This window comes from Carassius carassius, chromosome 48, assembly GCF_963082965.1.
Source record: "Carassius carassius chromosome 48, fCarCar2.1, whole genome shotgun sequence".
NCBI classification, from domain to species: domain Eukaryota; kingdom Metazoa; phylum Chordata; class Actinopteri; order Cypriniformes; family Cyprinidae; genus Carassius; species Carassius carassius.
The window spans coordinates 2,707,655-2,729,264 of NC_081802.1; the positions used below are offsets into that span (position 1 = coordinate 2,707,655).

Consider the following 21,610-nt stretch of genomic DNA (forward strand, 5'->3'; position numbering starts at 1 on the left):
AGCCTATTTAAATTATTGTTCATCCATAGGTAATTTTGATCAACGGCGAAGGTTTTACTGCAAATAATGTGGTAAAACCATGGTTAATTTTCATAAGGGTACAAATTACTAGTCACATTGGATAAAAGAATCTGATAAATGCAATGCAAATGTATCTGGGTCATTATACGAAAACGTGCCATTTCCCACTTTTAATGTTTGATTTTCAAAGTACTGTTTTGAAAATCTTTAAGCCCCTTTTTGGATGGAGTAGATCCTGCTTTTCTGATGTATCAAATACTTATGTCATGCAATAAAATGCAAATTAATTACTTAAAAAATCATACAATGTTATTTTCTGGATTTTTGTTTTAGATTCCGTCACTCACAGTTGAAGAGTACCTATGATAAAAATGACAGACTTCTACATGCTTTGTAAGTGGGAAAACCTGCAAAATCGGCAGTGTATCAAATACTTTTTCTCCCCACTGTATATTATGTAAATACTATTAGTAAGAAAAGTACGTCTGTGAAAATTCTCAGTCACCCAGGTCATAGTTATCCAAGAAGGGTTGGCTCAGGGGTGACAACCCCACAGAGGTTAAATACCTGGCACTCCCCATCAGTCATTTAGAACTGAAGAAACCCCTTGGATGAGAGGCAAAGCAAAGTCCAGTTGCCCTTGATTTAACCCTTCTTGGGTTTACAACATGGGTAAGACACACAAAAGCATACTTTCGTCAACCCTGTTACCCTGGAATGATAACAGGGTTGACGGTAACAGGGTTGATGAAAAATGTTATTGGCTGCCATTACTAGCCATGAGGTATAGGTAATGACACCACATTATGTGCCTTATTGAGAGGCTTAAATGTTGTAATATATGTACATTTTTAAATATGTACAAATAACTTTTTAACCTATGCTTTTCTGGTAACAGGGCTGACACAATGAGCGTGTCCCTGTCTTTCAGACATTACATAAACATAAAGAAAATTCATTAAAAGAAGATAACACTTACTTGTTTTCTACCATCAACACCATGAAAGGCAGATGATGTCACTTCCTGGAACTGATGCAACTTTTGGAACAGTCTATTATCTTTAAAGAGGTGTTTTCATAAAAAGTAACAGGGTTGACGAGAACCTAGGGACCCGACTAAATTGTGTTTTTTTTCTAAATTTGACACATGTTAAGAATAAAATCCATTCATGACTAATGAACTGACACTTAATGCTTTATACAAGTATATGGTTTTTTATGATATTTTGACTTTTTTGGCCTCAATAGCAAGTAGAAGTAGAAAAATCATACTGAGGGACAGGCCATTTTCAACATTTCTGCAAGATGCTTTGCACAAAAATGTGATTAAAATCCTTTAAAAACAAAAGAAACAGAAATTAATTTATTCTTATATTATGAGACATATTATGGAAACTAAATTATAAAATATTTTATTTGTTTTATGGTTTATTAAGATTTACAGAGCTTTTTTTTCTGAGGGACACAAAATGGCACGTTTTCGTATAATGACCCATCTATTTCATCTGTTAACTGAAAATTAATGTAATAAAAATAAATTTGCAACTGCCATTGAGATTGGTGTACATTGCTTTTTTTTTTTATCCATTATAGTGAATTTTGGTTAGCATGAGTAACTGATTATAAATCGTGGACCGACCGTGGTCCGCCAGAAAACACTTATTATAAACCAGCGGCACGATAGCGGACCACCGTCGGGAAAGCGTCGGTGATCCGCCGGTGGGCCGCCACTGGCCCGCTGGACTCATGTTAGCTGGGTAGGCTTTTTAGAACGTATGCATAATAATAATAACAACAATAATAATAATACCGTAATAAGAAAAAGAATAAGAACCCATTCTACCATGCGAACCTACAAGTTAAGCAAGCATTACTAGGCTTACCTGTCGATTAGTCCTTCTCCTGCAGAATTTTCTCCGTCTTCTGCCAGTCTGTTTTGAATCAAAGAACTGAACCTATCTGCCAGAGAATTCAGCCTTCTGTGTCGCTCCATCAGCTCTCAAAGTCTCAATATCTTGATTGTCGAAAACGAAGACCTCAAATCACAAAATGGAGTTTAAATAATGCGCGGGCAGATTCCTAACCAATGGACGGCGGCGGCGTTTCTTAGTGCGAAATTTTGAATTCGAATTCTACCCATAATTCTTCTCAACGGGGCTATATGGCCTATTATTATTAATAATATTAATACTAATTGTTATTAATAATAATATTAATACTAATTGTTATTAATAATAATATTAATACTAATTGTTATTAATAATAATATTAATACCAATTTTTTTTTTTAATAATAATAATAATAATACAGGGCTTTTCTTGGGTCAAATTATAGTCTTCGGTGGTGGTCTTTTTTTAAGATGTGATTTTACCACTGGATTTCATAGCTTTTCATAGCTTTTCTATTTTGTTGACCTGATAATTATGTTGGTATATAATCATTAATATTAAAAAAGTAGATGGAAAAGAAGCAATGAAAAAGTTTATTTTGTAATTTAACTTTTTTTATTGTTCAACAGTCAAAACTTGGAGTCCTCACCATTATTCAGTAATCATCTTTGCAATTACACATTCAGCCAGTAGGCTAGCCACCATCAGTCAAACAAAACAAAAGCACATAAGAAATAGCCTAGTTAAGGGACCCGCACTTCACAATTAAATTTTCAGAGCCTAATGCAAATGCAAAAATTAAAAATTAAAACCAGACATACTTTTTCTTGTTTTTCCAGTATCAATGGATAGTTGCCTTTTCTCCCCCTTTTTAAATTAATTGTGCTAAATTGTGACTTCAGAAACAAACATTTGAATAAATGAAATATAACAGATTTTCTATTTTTTCGTATTAAATTTGCGCCGTGCACTAACTTTATCATTTCATTGATGCAACGGCTTTATTTACACTGCATGCACGTTGAGAAGTTTGAAAGACGGAACACAGGACGACATTTTTTACCCAAAGTAGCAGTTTTTATTGTTAATAACTGCACTGTTAAGTGTTAACCCTTGCGGTAGCCTAAATAAAGGCCATATTCTGACAATATCATTTTCCATTAAAACAGTGTTGCCAGTATTTTACTGTAAAAAAAAAAAATGGTAAGGTCTAACAGTCTGTGCTAACAAAACATTGAATAAGCTTGGTTGAGATAATCTAACATAGCCAACAACAACTAGGCTATGCGGAAAAATAATTCGTATTCGTAAAGCATAACAAAACAAACATAACATAGAACAAAGACGCTGCTTCTCTGTCTGGAACGCATCTCTCTCTCGTTTCTTCTCCTCATTGCCGTCAACCTATGAGAAAGAGAGCTGCGCGCTCATAGAGGCAGAGCGACACAGAAGGGAAACAGAAAGAAACATAACATAAGACATGGACTATAACCACCGACCGTAATAGCCTATATCATAACCTATAACAAGAATATCGTTGTATGGGTCTAAAGACAAAACCTCAATAGCTAATAGCCTATATGACATAACAAAAATGACATTTACAGTCTAATGATCAGATGCCGTTCATAATTCCGGTAGTTAGTGTAGTTAGATGTTCCAAACATATTTTCATACATAGCCTATTATCCTTTCCACTCAATTGCCAAAATGGGGACATGCAGAAAATGCTTCTTTTTTTTCTTTTTTTGTAGTTTTTATTATCCTAATGTTTTTAATTATATATTTAAAATTTGTAGTTAGCTTAATGGACATTAGGCTTAATAATAAAATGTATTTTAGAGTTATTTTTTCATGCAATTTTATTGCTGTTTTATTTTATTTTATTCCTGGGGACAGAAGAAAAGACATTCCCTTTCGGTGGAATGACTCATAGGCTATAGGCCTATAGGCCATCTGCGCATCTATACTTTACAGCTATTATATGGAGATAAATTTGCTGCCAACACTGATTAAGAATACACTATTAATAAACAATTAAAATGCTATGTAATTTTTTCAGACACATTTATTATCATTAGCCCACTTTTGCCGGTGCTTTGCGGCAATATGCATGCGCTTTGCACTCAGGATTGAATATAAACATGCGATTAGTCCGTGCTTAAATGAATGACCCTAGGAAAAATATTTAGTCTATGGCAACTCTAATCAATAGCCCATTAAATAGCTGACATGATTTAATTAGTAGCCTAATTAGTTCCCAGCTCTTACATTAAACTGAGTTAGCATAATTAGTTAATTAACTAATAAAATCACAAAATAAATTTTCATAAGATGCTAACATATAGCATTGCTTATTCCACCACACAAATGACTGTTTATAAGGTGACAATCCGTTATACGATTGTAGGCTGTATCTTGAAGATTTTTGTATTTTATTGTATCTTCGATCTGTTATAAACACGAAGATTGACATTTCGTTAATAAAATAAATAATAACACAATGTTGTAAAAAAATAAACAACTCTAAGTTCTGGCTATTGTCACAACGCGCTGAGTGGAAGACAGACTAGAACAGGATGATGAAGAAAGTTTCTTTAATACTCAAAATAATTTCCAGAACAGAGAGATACTCACACACATGTAGCCAGGGCCGTTTCTAGGCATAGGCAAACTAGGCAGTTGCTTAGGGCGCAAACAGCCGGGGGCGCCAGTAAGAGCCCTAGTCACACCAAGAGATTTTTTTCTCGCCCAAGCAAGTGGAAGAATTTTTTTTTTACATTTCCAATAACAGACAGTATATTTGCACAAAATTCCTGTGTTTATGACAAAAAGACACCTGCCACTAAATATCTACAGTGGGTAGGTCGTTGGGCGCGAGGTGATTGAAAGTAGCTTTTTTTACACATTATAATGTATAATGTGCAAAGTGTGTGTTGATATATATACGATATATATCAATCAGATTCACAAGGCTTAATGTGTTATCAGAAGGGGCTCTCTAACAAATAATGCATAGTAGTTAAATTATAAAAAGATGCTTTAGAAATATGCTACAGTAGGAGTGTAGGCTACATGAAAATACAATTTGAAGGAAATGTGTAATATTATCCTAACACAACTTCTATTGTGATTGTAAAAATGGTCATGACTTTCAGAGGCCAATTTAAAATATGCTGTAATTATATGTAGGCCTAGTTGTAACCTATATTCTGAAAAGTCATTGTTGAACATGTATTTTCACCTTAAAAACTGCTATTTACAAGCTTAATTTAGGTTCTCTGTGTTTGAGCAAGAGCAGCACCAAACCAGTAGGTGGTCCTAATGTCCCAAATTTAGGTACGCGTTAACACGCCATTTACGCGTTAACACGCAATTTACGCGTTAACACGTAAATACGCGTTAACGCGTAATGACGTGTTAACGCGTAAATTGCGTGTTAACACGTAAATACGCGTTAACGCGACAGTTTCACACGTTTTGGCCCTTTTGGCCTTCCATAGATCATAGACTGTAGGCTTGTTCGACTTCATGCAGTTATATGAAATCAGTGGTGTTATGTTTAAAATGTTAAAAAGAGCTCAGCAGGAGGGTACTGTAAATGTTGTTGCTGAAACCTTCTTAAAAAAACACAAACCCACCAGGGAATTTTTTTATAGGTTACTTTTATCATTTTGTATTAGCAGAAACACCCATGTCATACTGCTAAAGTATATATCCAATATGTTATCTTGTTTTGGAAGACACCCTTCCAAAACACCACTTATACACACATCTTAAACGCGATCAAGTAAGCAAACGCCACGTGATCTGCCATGACTGACGTAACTGTAGCAAACTACGGGAGCCACAACGTGTCCGGCTTCATATCTCCGTTTGCAGCTCCTCCCCACCTGCACGCGGTTACTCTCGCCGATCGGTTATAATTGTTATTATTTTGGTTTAATTAGAGAGAATGACTCATTCTGATAAATAAATAATTGAATTTTACTCAAATTTGAACACTTCTATATAGACTAATTATTTAATTAAAATCCCTATTCAACATAAAACACTGATAATAAATGTTTGACTAATGTTACATGTGTGTTCAGGTAGGCTACGTGTACTGTATATAGTGAGTACAATTCCTCTTGCTCTTATATAGAATGGTTCCAAAAATAGACAATTTTGTGGAGGATGTTGTCCCTCTCTACAGTCTCTCAGAATTTAGAAGTCATTTCAGGCTTTCCAGAGAACAATTGGAGGTTTGTACTGGACTGGTTAATATAAAATTCATTGAACTATTACAAGTGTTAGCATGTTGTCTTGATTACCTATTTTTCAACCTTTGCAGGATGTCATCACTACCCTTGGTCCTGTGTATATGAATTTACAACAGACCAAACTGCCACTCACCAACAGTGTTCTTGCCTGCCTTTGGACATTGGTGAATCAGGAGTCATATCGTGGGGTGGCAGATAGATTTAACGTGTCAAAATACACTCTTGCTAAGCATCTCCATGAGTTTTGTTACAATATTAACACATACATGGCCCACCACATATCCTGGCCCAGAGGTCAAAGGCTGGAGATGTCAAAGTTAGGGTTTGACACAGCAGGTTTCCCCAACACTGTATGTGCAGTAGATGGGTGTCACATTCCTATGAGACCCCAATGTGATAATCCCCTAGCATACATGAATAGGAAACAGTTTTATTCTGTAAATTTAACTGGGTTTTGTGAGAGTCAGCGGCGCTTCTGTCACATTAGTGTGGGTCACCCTGGGAGTTGGCATGATGCCAGAGCATTTCGCTTCACAGAAGTTTGTCGTGTTCTTGAAGACCCTCATTCACTTGTTCCACAGGAAATGCACATAATTGGGGATTCTGCCTACCCTTTGTTGCCTCAACTTATGAGGCCTTATAGAGACAATGGCCACTTGTCTGCTAGGCAAAGATATTTGAACAGAAAACTCAATGCAGCTCGCGTGGTCATTGAGCATGCATTTGGCATTCTAAAATCTAAGTTTAGGAGGCTCCATTACTTGCAAATGAGAAGCATCAGTTCAGCAGTCTTAGCCTGCTGCATTTTGCATAATCTTTGTTTAGAGCCCAGTGATCAAGTTGTTGTGGTAGGTGATGGTGTTGATGATGAACCATACACCCAGCAATCCCTCAACACTAATGCATGTCATTATAGAGACCAGATTTGTGGCCAGATCTAACTTGTATGTGTATACTTAACATACAAAACAAAAGATGAAAAGTAAAGATTTTAATGTTCAGAAATATACAACAAATGATAAAACAAACAGATTTTGTGTTGAAATAAAGAAATTTGTTTTTTGAACAAAATTAGTTTGTCATTAGAAATTGTTATTTTGGGGGAAAAAAAAACATAGGATATTTTGGGGAAAGGTGTAAATCAAAAGAGATAACATCTTTAGATTATAATTTTATTGGGGTTCATGTGGGTTCTGTAATAGATGCATAATTTGCTCTTGTCTTTTCAACATTTTTTTTAGCTCCTCCACAATTGTTCCCAAGCTGGTCACCATCTTTTTGAAGGACCTTCTACGCCTCTCTTTAAGTCGCCGCCATCTCTCCAGATCTGGCCTTACCAGGGACTCAAGCACAGCAGTCCTTCTCTCTGCATGCTCTTCATAAGCGTCCAGGAATTGTAAGGGTTGTGGTCGTCTTTGCCTTCTTGTGATGTTTGCATTTTGTATGGTAGCAGTTCCTGGCTGTTCATCTATACTAGCACCTACCGGCTGGTCTTGAAGAGAAGACGTTGTGGGCCTGCTTGTGGAAGAGGTCTCTTCCAAACCCAGAGGTGTGGAGTGAATGGTGCCAGGTGGTGCAGTACCGATCCCCGATGACCCAAATAACTCATCCATTAGCTGGTGGGGGTGGATGTAAAATTAAAATGTCCAATGTTTCAGTCTTGTAACACATGACATTGTTATTTCAGAAACAAAGTAAAGCAGTCTTCAACTTACTGTATAGTACTCCCAGGTGATCTTCCCTTCCCCAGATGCACGGCGCCTGTCTTTCACTCTCTTATAAGTAGTTAACATGTTTGCTAGTTTTTTTCAAATTTTCTCACTTGACAAGTTGTAGCCCTTTTGTGAGAATAGGTTTTGTATTTTTTTATAGAATGCCATTTTGTTCCGAAAATAAAGGTGCTGATGAGTTTTTGTAAGGTCCAGTAGAAATAGTGTCATTGTATTTGTTATTTCTGTAAAATGGAGGGGATAAGGAGAGAAATAGATCAACAAAGAAAATTATGTAATTTAACAACAGTATTGCCATTTATCTTCCTTATAGTATTTGATGCAATACCTTGAGATTCATGCCTGTCTGACTGGAAGGAAGGGGATGAAGGTTGAATGGATGCTGAAGGGTTTCCACACACAGCACCAGGTTGCAGAGTGGAAGGTGGTGGGTCCTTGACAGTGGAGGTAAGTAGTACAGGGGGCCTAGTGGTAGTAATGGGGCACTGGCTGGTGGATGGTGGAGGTGGTACAGGGGGCCTAGTGTTAGTAATGGGGCTGGAGCTGTTTGGAGAAAAGATTGTAGATGTGGTCAGTGTCACTCAAGAATTATTTCCTGTATATTCTTGTTCATCAAGTAAATGTGTACCTTTTGTTTCAACAGCTGATACTTTCTCCATGACAGAGGAAAGGAACATTTGATCTGCAGTTGTGCTCAATGCACTGCAAATAGAACAGCAAATATAACAAACTGCATCTACAGTTACAATAAAGTGCAATCAGATAAAATTGTAATAAGAACAAAATAACAATAATAAAGTCTAATGCTTACAGTGCAGGTCTACTATGGCCAATTAGCCTATTCACTGTTAAAAAAAAAAAAGGCCTCTACAGTTCAAGTACATCAACCCTGCACGTTTCTTTTATACAAAACTGGTTACATTTTGAAAATACAATTTGTATCTTATTAAGAGGTAAATGGTCACACATCCTCTGCAGTAGATGAACTGCAAAGAGAACAGTTAACTCCACAAAATCAGGTAAAGTGCAATAATAACAAAAAGTAACAAAAGTCTAGGACATAAGCCTACAGCCCATTCACTACAAAATAACAAAAATGCGAAGAATGAGGTATTTAGAAGCATGGCTCATGGCTTGGGCTATAGCAGGGACCTTGCAAATAGAACAGTTACTCAAAACATTTTAAGTGCAGTAAGAATCAAAACAAGTAACAAAAGTCAAGGACATAAGCCTACAGCCCATTAATGGCAAAACAACCAAAAACAAGGAGACTGACTACAGTTCAATACTCTCAGTGGTGCTCCTTGACAGATTTTTCTTCAAGAAAATCAACTGGTCCACATGCTCAGAAGACAATACACTACGCTCTGAATGCACAATGTCCCCTGCTTTACTAAATACACGTTCTGATGGTACACTTGTATCAAGAATACATAAGTACGTCTTGGCCAGGTCTGCCAGGAGAGGAAACTCAGCCTGGTGGGCTCTCCACCAGTCTAACACCTTACCATCTAGTCTCAAAGATGCAACATCTCTGTACTTCCTAACTTCATCATGGGCAAGTTCTTTGGATGTTTTGTCTCTGACACTTGGATCCTCAGTGCAGAAGGAGTCGCCAAAAAGGTCCTCCAATACCTTTGATTTCTTGGAAACAGGAGGGCATTCTAGAATGGCACAAAAATAAAAAATAAGACTTGATTATAGTTGTGTTATATATATATATGAAGATAATTTAAAAAAAATCAAGTATGTCTACAATGTATGAAATTATGAATGCATACCTTTAGTGGTTTCTGCATCACACACACCTCATTTAGCTCCATAGAAATCTGGTGGGGAGAAGAGTGAGGAGGTGTTTCCTCAGGCTGGGCCTCTGACTCATTCTGTAACACAGACACAGATAAACACATACACATAAAGGCAAAGTTATTAGTAAATAGCTACAGTACTCAATGGAACAACGGGTTCATCAGTATTACTATTAAATTAAACACCATCACTAAATTAACCAAGATGAGAAACAACCTACCCTCTGTTCATTCAGCCGTTGCCGCTTCTTCAGCAAGATATTCAAATGTTTGGTTCTTCTCTCATCACCCAGGAAAGGAAGCTTTTTAAATCGGGGGTCTAAAGCAGCTGCTCGAAGCAAGAATGGTTCTTCGTCCACATATCGCTCAACATTTCAGCTGTTTACCAATAAATTAACACACACATACAGTTTTTCAGTCTCTTTTTTCCCTTCCGTCCCTCCCTCTATGGCCATAAGCCGTTTCATGTCTTTGATTAGGGGGGAGTCATCCGGTGCATATTCAAAATGCGCCAGCAACTTAATTCGGAGAGGTGCGATGATAGACACAGTGGGTTGCTTCTCCTCGCACATCAGAGTGGTAGCAGCCTTTAGCGGGGCTAGCAGACTCACCATTTGTTCGGCAGCCAAGAGATCACTTTCACTGAGTGTGTGTACGTCACACGAGCCTTTTACTTACTTTTTTGTCGAGAAGTGTCGCCATCACCGCAGCTTGTTGTTCGAGGAATCGCTCCAACATTTCGAAAGAACTATTCCATCGGGTTTTCACGTCTGCTTTGAGCTTGTGGTGTGGAAGCCCCAGCAAACTTTGCTTCTCCTTCAAAACTGTGGTCGCAATTGCGCTGCGGTGTAAAAAACTCACAATTCTTCTCACGCGTCCTAAAAGCCTTTCTGTGGCAGCAATCTTCAGGCCATCTTGTGTTGTCAGATTGAGTGTGTGCGCGAAACACTTTATATGTGGTGATAACCCTGCCTCTTCACCGGCTTTGATCATGTTAGAAGCGTTGTCGGTTACGAGAGCCGGTGCCTTGTCCAATATACCCCATTCTTCACACGCACTTCTCAGAAGCTGCCCAATATTAACTCCTGAATGAGTGTCTCCGAAGACACGAACGCTGAAATGTTGCCGTGAGGGGATGTTGTACCTCGGCTCAAGAACTTCGAGCAGGTATCTAAAGCCTTCATTCTCTACGACGCAATAGGGCCTTATGTCTTTGTATATAAAAAACGCGATGGCTTTGGTGATGTTTTTTGCTCTTTTTGAAGTGCTTGACAACTTTGGAGGGAAAAACGTTGTCAGTGACAGTGATGTGGCGGGCGTGGAAGCCTGGCCCTGTGTTCTTTCTTTACACTCGCCATCAATACCATGGCGCCTTTTCAGGTGTGCGGATAGATTCGATGGATTGCCGCAGTATCTTATCTCACACTGACAGTCTTTCTCTGAAGAAAATTATCGTACATGAGTCATTTTAAGAGTTATTTATCTATTCTAAACCAACAACATTTTCACACGACCTGCAAATTACCATAATAGATAGGTTAACAAGGCTTATTGTTGGACGGAAGCAGTGAGACAAAATACTATCCCTTTATTTTCAGTGACTGTCTGCATCGTGGCGCATATTAAAACATATTAAAATGATTTTTAACACTTTCTTTGTCTTGTCCAATGAAGAAGGAATTTAGCTGTTGCTGCGTGGTGCAGATAACTCCACATCTGAGCCGCTGTCATCGGAATCCTGCATGTTGCCAGATGTTGAAGGGGTTCTTTCTGTCATGGACCGCAAGTAGTGCTCGTTGGCTGCAGGGCCCTCTCCTGCATTCTTAACACACCCTCAGGTGCACACGAACGCATTTAGAGTGTCTGTAATGAGCTGATTTCGTGTATGAGAAAAGAAGCCCTATGACTGCAACTACCATGATTTAAATTTTCATAAAGTTCTGAAATTATCGTACATTACGGGATTTTTTTCATTGTTACGACATTATGTCTTGTAACGGGCAAAATATTTGCCCACCGGCAACTACATAAAAAAAAATAATAATCTGGAGAAAATAAATGCAGAACATGTTCACAAAGGGCACTATTAACATGACTATATGCATTAAACCAGAAAAATTTGGGCACAAATGGGTTAACGCTATGAGAGGATGTTTCTAATTCAGGGACTATGGGAGGGATAGCAAATTTGACATCGTTTTGCCATTATCAGTCCTTCCCAATTTTTTTTCCTTTTATTGAAAGTAATGATAACAATATCGAGGAGTTTTTCTTTTGCTTTTTGAGCAAATGGCAATGCAAAAAATATTTGTGGTACTCTCCCATTCACTGCTCTTCAGGTTAACCCAACTATGATGACTTCAGCTGCTGAGAAACCCAGAAATGTGAAAAAGGAATATATTTAACTAACCTATTTCATGACTGTTAGAACATACTAAACTCTCTGCCAGATGTTTCTATGAGTCTTGCCGTATGTGCTCTCTCTCCCCCTCCCTTTTTTTAGACTGTATCATAGTACTGAAGCTTCCCCTCCTTAGAGTTACAAATGACCTGCTCTTATCATCTGATCGTGGTTGTATCTTTCTATTAGTGCTATCGGATCTTAGTGCTGTGTTTGACACTATTGACCACAACATTCTTTTGCATACACTAGAACACTTTTTTGGTATTAATGGAAGTGCATTAGCATGGTTTAAATCGTACTTATATGACCGCCATCAATTTGTAGCAGTGAATGAAGAGCTATCATATCGATCACAAGTGAAGTATGGAGTACCTCAAGGCTCAGTACTAGGGCTGTTACTCTTCACGCTTTACATGTAACCCTTGGCAGATATAATCAGGAAACACAGTGTTAGCTTTCACTGTTATGCTGATGATACTCAGCTCTATATTTCTTCACGGCCTGGCGAAACATACCAATTTGAAAAACTAATGGAATGCATAGTCGATATAAAAAATTGGATGATGAGTAATTTCTTAATGCTAAATTCTGAAAAAACAGAGGTGTTAATTTTAGGACCTAAAAACTCTGCATGTAATAACCTACAACACTGTCTAAGACTTGATGGCTGCTCTGTCAATTCTTCGTCATCAATTAGGAACCTTGGTGTGCTATTTGATAGTAATCTTTCCTTAGAAAGCCACATTTCTAGAATTTGTAAAACTGCATTTTTCCATCTCAAAAATATATCTAAATTACAGCCTATGCTCTCAATGTCAAATGCAGAAATGTTAATCCATGCATTTATGACCTCAAGATTAGATTATTGTAATGTTTTATTGGGTGGTTGTTTCTGCACGCTTAGTAAACAATCTACAGCTAGTTGAGGAAGGACTGAACTCACCACTAACCGTGGGGGACGAGATGGACAGGTACGTATGAAATGATCACCACTCCCGCAGTACAAGCATAATTTCTGTTCTCTTTGTCGAGATAACCGTTGGAAATCTACTTTTATTTTCTCGGGTGGTGGTTCAGGAGCTTTCTCTGGAGTGCTGCGGCAGGGAATGTGAAAAATAAAATATATGATATATGATATGTGTATATGATATATGATATGTGTATATGATATATATATATATATATATATATATACAGTACATAGTCTATATTTCTATTTTTCACATTCAATTTCTACTCTATACTCGCATATATAGATATACACATTGTCAGGGATCTGGCAAGCCCGGTCTCTGCCAATCAGCAACGATCCCAGTCACCTGAATATTAACCAGCCACACCTGCCATGCATTACCAAAACCAATCAAGCCAGTATAAGAGCACTCACCCACTCACTCACTCCATCAGGATCAGTCTCATCCCTCTTGTCTCCTGAGCTCTACTTGCCAAGCGTAACGTATACTCACCTTTTGGTGTTACACTAACCTGTGTCTTTGTTCTGCTGCCCTCAGGGCCGCGGATCACCAGCTCATTACCTGTGATTCAATGGTCGCTGAAATCTCTTATGATTACCTTGAGTTGATACTGGCTTCGGCACCTAAGGAGAAAGAGAACGTTAGTGAACGATCTGTGACTGTGGCTTTGACTTTACAAGAACCCAGCGAACTCACCTGTCTGTATGACTAATCCATGTGACCTATGAGTACCTATATCTTCATTGGAGATTCAACGAGCACTTGAGGACACGGATTCACCGCACACTTGTACATATATCACTCAATAAATCACTGTTATCCTGACAGACGGCTTGACCTAACAAATACAGAATGAATTCAGCGCAGTCGGAGGATAGCGCTTCCACCAGTTCGACTCCCACGTTGGTGTATATGGCAAGCTTGATATCGTGACCAGTGCCCTTATCCGGCAGGGAGGAGGACTGCAATGGGTTCTTTCTCCAATGTTCACTTGCGCTGTATCAGTTTCCTACGGAGAGATCAAAAATCTCTGGGCCAGCACTGAGATGAGCTGAAGCGCTATGGTTCCATGAATCCACAATCACCGCCTCCTTACAGAACTTCATCGGAAGTGTTTGGACGCCCAGTGGGGGATTCCTTGGTCAGCGACACCGCGTTCATCTAAGGTCCCAGTCTTGCTTTCGTTAAACGCATTCAGCTGAGTATATTCCCTGGCGCAGCACTCCAGAGAAAGCTCCTGAACCACCACCCGAGAAAATAAAAGTAGATTCCTAACGGTTATCTCCGGAGGAACGAACTCGACAAAGAGAACAGAAATTATGCTTGTACTGCGGGAGTGGTGATCATTTCATACGTTCCTGTCCATCTCGTCCCCCACGGTTAGTGGTGAGTTCGGTCCTTCCTCAACAATCTGTTTCTAACCCACTAACAATCTCTGTGACTTTGAAGTTTAGAGGCCTCGATGTAAAGGTTACCACCATTGGTGTCTCCGGATCAGCTGGAAATTTCATTTCAGGAAAACTCGTCACGACCCACCGTCTCCAGAGGGTTCGAGCTCCACAGCCCTATTCCATCTACATGGTCACAGGAGAAATTATCAACAAGGGGTACGTTACAGATCAAATTACACCTATTACCCTTTGTGTTGAACCCGAACATCAAGAACAGTTTGCACCACTCATTCTTACTAAAAGTCAAGCAGAACTCCCACACCATTGAATTCCACGCCCATTGAAAGTCCAAAGGTAAATCAATCTGTCAATGTCCCATGTTGCTATGCCTCCTTTGCAGATGTCTTTAACCCTCTCACAGCTTCTAAGCTCCCGCCACATCGTCTTTGGGATTGTGCAATTGATCTGGTCCCCGGAGAAGCTATCCCCAAGGGTCGCATGTACTCCCTGTCCATCCCAGAACAGAAGGTGATGGAGTACATTGATGAAGCCCTTAAACAGGGATACAACCGACCATTCACTTCTCCCGCAGTGGCTAGTTTCTTCTTTGTTCCTAAGAAGGATGGAGGATTAAGACCCTGCATCGACTACAAAGCTCTAAACAAGATCACGGTAAAATTCAGCTATCCTCTTCCACTAATTCCATCTTCTCTTGAACAGCTCCGAGATGCCCATTTCTTCACAAAAACTGGATCTGCGGAGCACATACAACCTGGTCAGAATTAAGGAGGGAGATGAGTGTAAGACGGCGTTCATCACCCCTGCCGGACCCTATGAGTATTTAGTGATGCCGTATGGTCTTGTAAATGCCCCGTCAGTCTTTCAAAGTTTCATGGATGAGGTCCTCTGAGTATCTGAACCGTTTTGCTCTCGTCTACATAGATAACATCTTGATTTACTCACCTAACGAAAAGGATCACCAATGTCATGTCGCCTAAGTGCTCCAACAATTAAGAGAATTCTCTCTCTATGTAAAGGCTGAAAAGTGTGTGTTTCACCAGCAATCCATAGAATTCCTCAGATATACAATCAACCGGGAAGAGGTAAGGATGGATAACCGGAAAACAAGCTATAACATCATGGCCTACCCCTAAAACCATCAAAGAGCTCCAGAGATTCCTTGGCTTCGCCAACTTGTACCGTAAGTTTATCTACAACTACAGCATGATAACTGTACCCCTTACCTCTCTCTTGAAGGGAAAACGCAAGACCTTGCAGTGGAGTCACAAAGCTGAAAAAGCTTTCCTAACGCTTAAAACCACCTTTACCACAGCCCTTCTCCTTCAACACCCAGATCTGGAAAAAAAATTCATTGTTGAGGTGGACGCCTCCACTGCTGGCGTCGGCGCAATCTTTTCCCAATGTCCTGAAAATTAAAAAAAAACCATGCCCTGTGTGTATTTCTCTAAGAAACTGTCTCCAGCAGAACGAAACTATGATATAGGCAACAGAGAACTCCTGGCAGTCAAGCTGGCGTTAGAGGAGTGAAGACACTGGCTAGAGGGGGCCAGACAACCATTTCTTGTACTCACGGATCATAAAAATCTACAATACCTAAAGGGAAGCCAAGAGACTCAATCCACGACAAGCCCGGTGAGCTTTATTCTTTACCAGGTTCCATTTTCAGATAGCCTATTGCCCAGGCTCAAAGAACACTCGAGCAGATACCTTGTCCCGTCTTCACAATCTGGAAGAAACCCTTGAAGAACCTGAATCTATCTTACCCACAAGAATCTTTGTTAACCTCATCCAATGGGTTTTGGATGAGATGCTCTGTGAAAGGGCTCAACAGCGACCCCTGCCTCTGCTATGTCCACAGGGTAAAATCTTCGTTTCAGAGGAACATCGCAGAGCCCTCATATCACAAGCACACTCCATAGTAGGAACTGGACACCCCAAGTAAATAAAACTCTGGCCTCTCTGCAAAATAAGTACTGGTGGCCTGGGATGCACGAGGACGTTCAGGAATACATCAGAGGTTGCGTTCTTTGTGCAATAACCAAGGTACCACGACAATTACCCACAGGAAAGCTAGTTCCTCTGCCTATTCCACATCGCCCCTGGTCTCACATAGGGGTTGATTTTGTTACCTTCCTGCTTCCGATGAGAAAACTTGCATTCTAGTAGCTATTGACCGATTCTCTAACTTCGGAATCCCGAAGCATATAGTATCAGACCGAGGACCCCAGTTCATCTCACGAGTATGGAGGGCATTCTTCTCTCTACTCAATGTCACGGTTAGTCTCACTTCCGGATATCACCCCCAAGCCAACGGACAAACTGAGTGTAAGATACAAGACATTAGCCGATTCATCAAAACCAGAATCTTTGGAACCATTATCTTATATGGGCATAATATGCTCAGAATTCGCTCCGTCAGTCCTCTACTAACCTTACGCCATTCCAATGTATCCTAGGCTACCAACCCCCATTGTTTCCTTGGTCTGGTGAACCTTCAGAGGTCCTTGGTGTGAACACCTGGTTCACCTGGAACACCTGGTGAAAGGGTTTGGGACCAGGCTCACCAACATCTCCAGCAGGCTGTAAATCATCACCAACACTTCGCTCACAGGAGACCACACCCCACCTACCAGCCTGGACAACTGGTATGGCTTTCAACCCGGGATATCAGATTGAGACAACCATGCAAAAAGCTCAGTCCTAAATACATTGGACCCTTCCCTGTGGAGAGACAAATAAATCCCGTTACCTATCGGTTACGTCTGCCTGCTCAGTATCGGATACATCCTACCTTTCATGTTTCACTATTAAAACACCATCACCCATCTGTTTCCATTCCTTCCGCAGACCCGGTCCCTGACGAAGACCCCCGTTGCCACCGATTGAAGCTGAGCCCATCTACACCGTACAAGAGATTCTAGATTCCTGACGTTGTGGCGGGCGATTGGAATACCTAGTAGACTGGGAGGATTATGGACCCGAGGAAAGATGTTGGGTTCCTCGCCAAGATATCCTAGACCCCAACCTGCTCACAGACTTTCATGCCCAGCATCCAGAAAAACTCGCTCCACGACCCAGAGGTAGACCCCCATGACGTTGGAGAGTTAGGTCCGCTGGCACGGACCCTGGAGGGGGGGGGGGGTCTCTGCCAATCAGCAACGATCCCAGTCACCTGAATATTAACCAGCCACACCTGCCACGCATTACCAAAACCAATCACCACCAGTATAAGAGCACTCACCCGTACCACAGATCCCCGTCAAGCCTCCAACAGGAACAGTCATCCCTCTTGTCTCCTGAGCTCTACTTGCCAAGTGTAACGTATACTCACCTTTTGGTGTTACACTAACCTGTGTCTTTGTTCTGCTGCCCTCAGGGCCGCGGATCACCAGCTTATTACCTGTGATTCAATGGTCGCTGAAATCTCCTATGATTACCTTAAGTTGATACTGGCTTCGGCACCTAAGGAGAAAGAGAACGTTAGTGAACGATCTGTGACTGTGGCTTTGACTTCACAAGAACCCAGCGAACTCACCTGTCTGGATGACTAATCCTTGTGACTCTCAGAGTACCTATATCTTCATTGGAGATTCAACGAGCACTTGAGGACATTGATTCACCACACACTTGTACATATATCACTCAATAAATCACTGTTCTGAATTCACCTACCTCTGTCTCCCGAGTTATCCTGACATATTCCTACTACTGCAGCTTAGTTTTTATTATAATGTTTCTTACATTGTATGTATGTGTGTACAGCTTGTATAGTGTATAGTTTGTGTGTGTGTATAGTTTTGAACTGTCTTGGCATTCATTGTGGACAGCAAAGTAAGAATTTCATTGCTCAGGGAAACTTGTTTTCCTCACTGGGCATATGACAATAAATGCTTTGAATTTGAATTGAATGGCGGGGGCCTCCTTAGACCTAAGTTTTTAATTAAATTCAACAATTGATAATTGAGTTAGAATTTTTTCAAACAAGGTCCTTAAAATTAACCATTAAAAGGAAGTGGCTGCAAATAGCACACAAAAAAATTAAGAAATTTTTAAACAAAAATATTGGTTCATTGGAGCACTTTGTAATGATTATTACTTAAATTAATAGTTTTGATTTAATACAAAAAATAATTAAGTATTATTATTTTTAATGAGTTGATTGTTTCAGGTGTCAATAACAGACACAGAAGTTAAAAATGAATCAAAAACTTACAGCAACACAACCCACAGTTTTTATCCATAGTTACCTTCTAAGGCATATAAAATGAAACAGGACAGGAACAGTGCAAGTCTGCAGAACAAAGTTTCCTTTTTTGTTCCTTTTTAGGTACAAATAGTTTAAAATACACAATGCAGTTAGATTGTTTAAAATAAAACTCTTTTTCATCGAACATCTTTTTCAGTAACACTGAACCACTGTAGAAACTATACTGCTAACACTTTAATCTCACTTTAAAACTGTAGTTAATCCAATAACCATCTAATTTTTAAACAGTGAAGATTTAAACAGCTGTGCTTAGTTGATCTGGATTTAATAAATCTCAATTTCACTATAAACTTGGACTAGACTGTTTTACAGCATCGAAGCATGAGGCCCCAAGAGAAGGTTTTTTTTTTTTTTTTTTTTTTTTTTTTTTGGAGGCCTGGATAATAGAGATTCAGTACATACAGCAGGTTAAACCAAAGAGGACACAGCAATCCCTTGGAACAGATCCTGTTTGAGTTCCTAAATATAATCACGTTTAATATTTAGTTTACTGCATAAGGGGAAGCTGACCACTAAGAAAAAATAATTACCAGTTCATTTCACCATTACAAGTAACCAAATGGCTTGCATTATAAACTATATCATCAGTTTTTCCATCTCAGTTTTCAGTCTTTCTCTTAGAGCTCCACCTTCACCATGAAACAGTGCCAGTAGCTTGGGAGTCTGAAGATCTAATGAGGATAAATTTAGGTTCCAGCTGCACAGTGGTCATTCTTTGACATTCTGCATTCATCTCAAATATGCAGTGAGAGATAAATTTATCTCATACAATGTTTTGAGAAGGTTTTTTTTTAGATGCATTATGTTCCTTTTGGTCTCTAAACATGATTGGTAACTCACTTGAGAAAGTTGAAAGGTCGCTGGCTATCATTTCTTTATGTCTTGCACACTTGGACAATGATTAATAATTTCATGTAGTTTACTTTAGCTCTTCTTGGCTCTTTAACAATTTCTGCAGACTTCCTGTCATCTGGGCGTTTGTGGTTTAGAGCAATATGTTTCGTTCACTGGTTATATTGAAGTGTGGTCTGCCAAGCATAAAGGCCGGATTTCCCACAAAATCCCACAAAAAACATTCCCACAATCATTTAGACATGAGACTGAGCCAGCTTTCCATTATGTCTGCCATGACATTTGTAATAGGCTGTCTTAGCAATAAAGCTACTTATTACTATAGTAAACTACGACAAATGTGTCTTTTCTGTGTAACCTTGCCTTTCCCTCCACAATAAAGGATGCCAATGGATATTGATCTTGAAGGCTATGGTGATGAACAAGAATCCATTCCTCAATGCTTTCTATCAGTGTAACGTTCCCACTTTCTAATCTAGGGGCAGGAAAGAAGAGTAACTAAAAGTTGAAGGGAGAGAGTGAGAGAACTCATGTCTGCTGGCCCCAGGACAAGCACAAATTACCACACCAGCTTTAAACGTAAAAAGCACTTTCATAACCAAAAGAGGACTTTTTAGGATCATCCCTAATGTTCTGTAAAGGTTCAGGACTTTTGTCACCTTGAGAGAACTTTTAGGGGAACGTTGCACAAGGTTGCGAGAGAGTCCTCTCATTTTTTTTTTGCATGCTTTATGTGACATTTCAGCAGAGGTGGGTAGAGTACCCAAAAACTGTACTCAAGTAAAAGTAAAAGTACTTCTAGAAATATTTACTCAAGTAAAAGTAAAAGTACTAGTCTTGAATAGTTACTTGAGTAAGAGTAAAAGAGTATCGGATAAAAAATCTACTCAAGTAGTTAGTTACTAGTTACTTTGGGTCATATATACTGAGCCTATTTTTATTTAGATATATAGATAAAATGTATGTAATGTATGTGTGCGTGTATAAATGTATATATTTCATCAGCCTTTACTCCAATTTATGTAATTTATTATAAAACCCTGTCTGTTTACTTAAGTAACAGATATAGGTGTCATGCCATAACATATTTTTAATACGACTGACTTAATATTAAATGTGAATTTAACATTGAAAGTTAATGTGATATAAATATTGCTACTAATCTTTCATTGTTCAGAAAGAGAGCAAATAACATTTACATTATCAAAGATCATTTTCACTGACAGTCTAGATTTCAATCACTTTAAAGAAACTCCCATTAAAATCACTGAAACTGTTAACACTGTGAAATCAATATCTTAATTAAAGATTCGTACACACATCTGCACTTTGTTGTTTCTGATGAGAGAATTCGCCAGAAAGAGGTATTCAGTCAGTGAGCGAGTGAAGGAAGCACCGCATTTCGGTGATGACTCATCGGAAAAACTCTGATTGGCCAATGCTTTAATAAGCTCAAAAGAATCATGTGTGATTGGTTATAATGCGCAGCGCTGTAAAAACACATCTACCTCTGGCTCAGCGCCAGCAAGCAATCACAGATCTGAATTCAGCAGCTGATGATATGTATTAAAATTAATTAAATCTTAATCGGCTATTTTTTGTCTTTTGGAAGCTGAATTCAACTTGACTCCCCTCTGTTATAAGCCACATACATACAATCCCTTACGAAAAATAACCATGGTTTTATTATAGTAAAACTGTAGTAACCCATGGTTTTTTGGCGTGTTGACTACCATTTGTATAACCACAGATTTACTACAAATACCATGGTTAAACTATGGTTAATTTAGCAAAACCATGGTTAATTTGTGGTTACCATGGTTCAACTATAGTAACCATGTTTTTTTGGTTTTATTTGTAGTAAAACCATGGTTAATTTTCATAAGGGAACAAACTAATGTCACAGTATCCTGTACTGTAATCGAATGTAGCCCAAGTTATTACCTGTTAAACAGTAGACAGCACACGCGGTGTTCATCTAATAAGG

General features: G+C 39.1%; 1 long non-coding RNA gene across 1 annotated transcript; it reads right to left on the minus strand.

Annotated features, from left to right (window-relative positions):
* Positions 1-7,649: 7,649 nt before the first annotated feature.
* LOC132131673 (uncharacterized) lies at positions 7,650-8,348 on the minus strand. Its single transcript, XR_009428917.1, has 3 exons — positions 8,235-8,348; positions 7,892-8,130; positions 7,650-7,792 (listed from the first exon to the last, which is right to left on the minus strand). It is a non-coding gene; the product is annotated as an uncharacterized LOC132131673 (long non-coding RNA).
* Between the last annotated feature and the right edge of the window lie 13,262 nt (positions 8,349-21,610).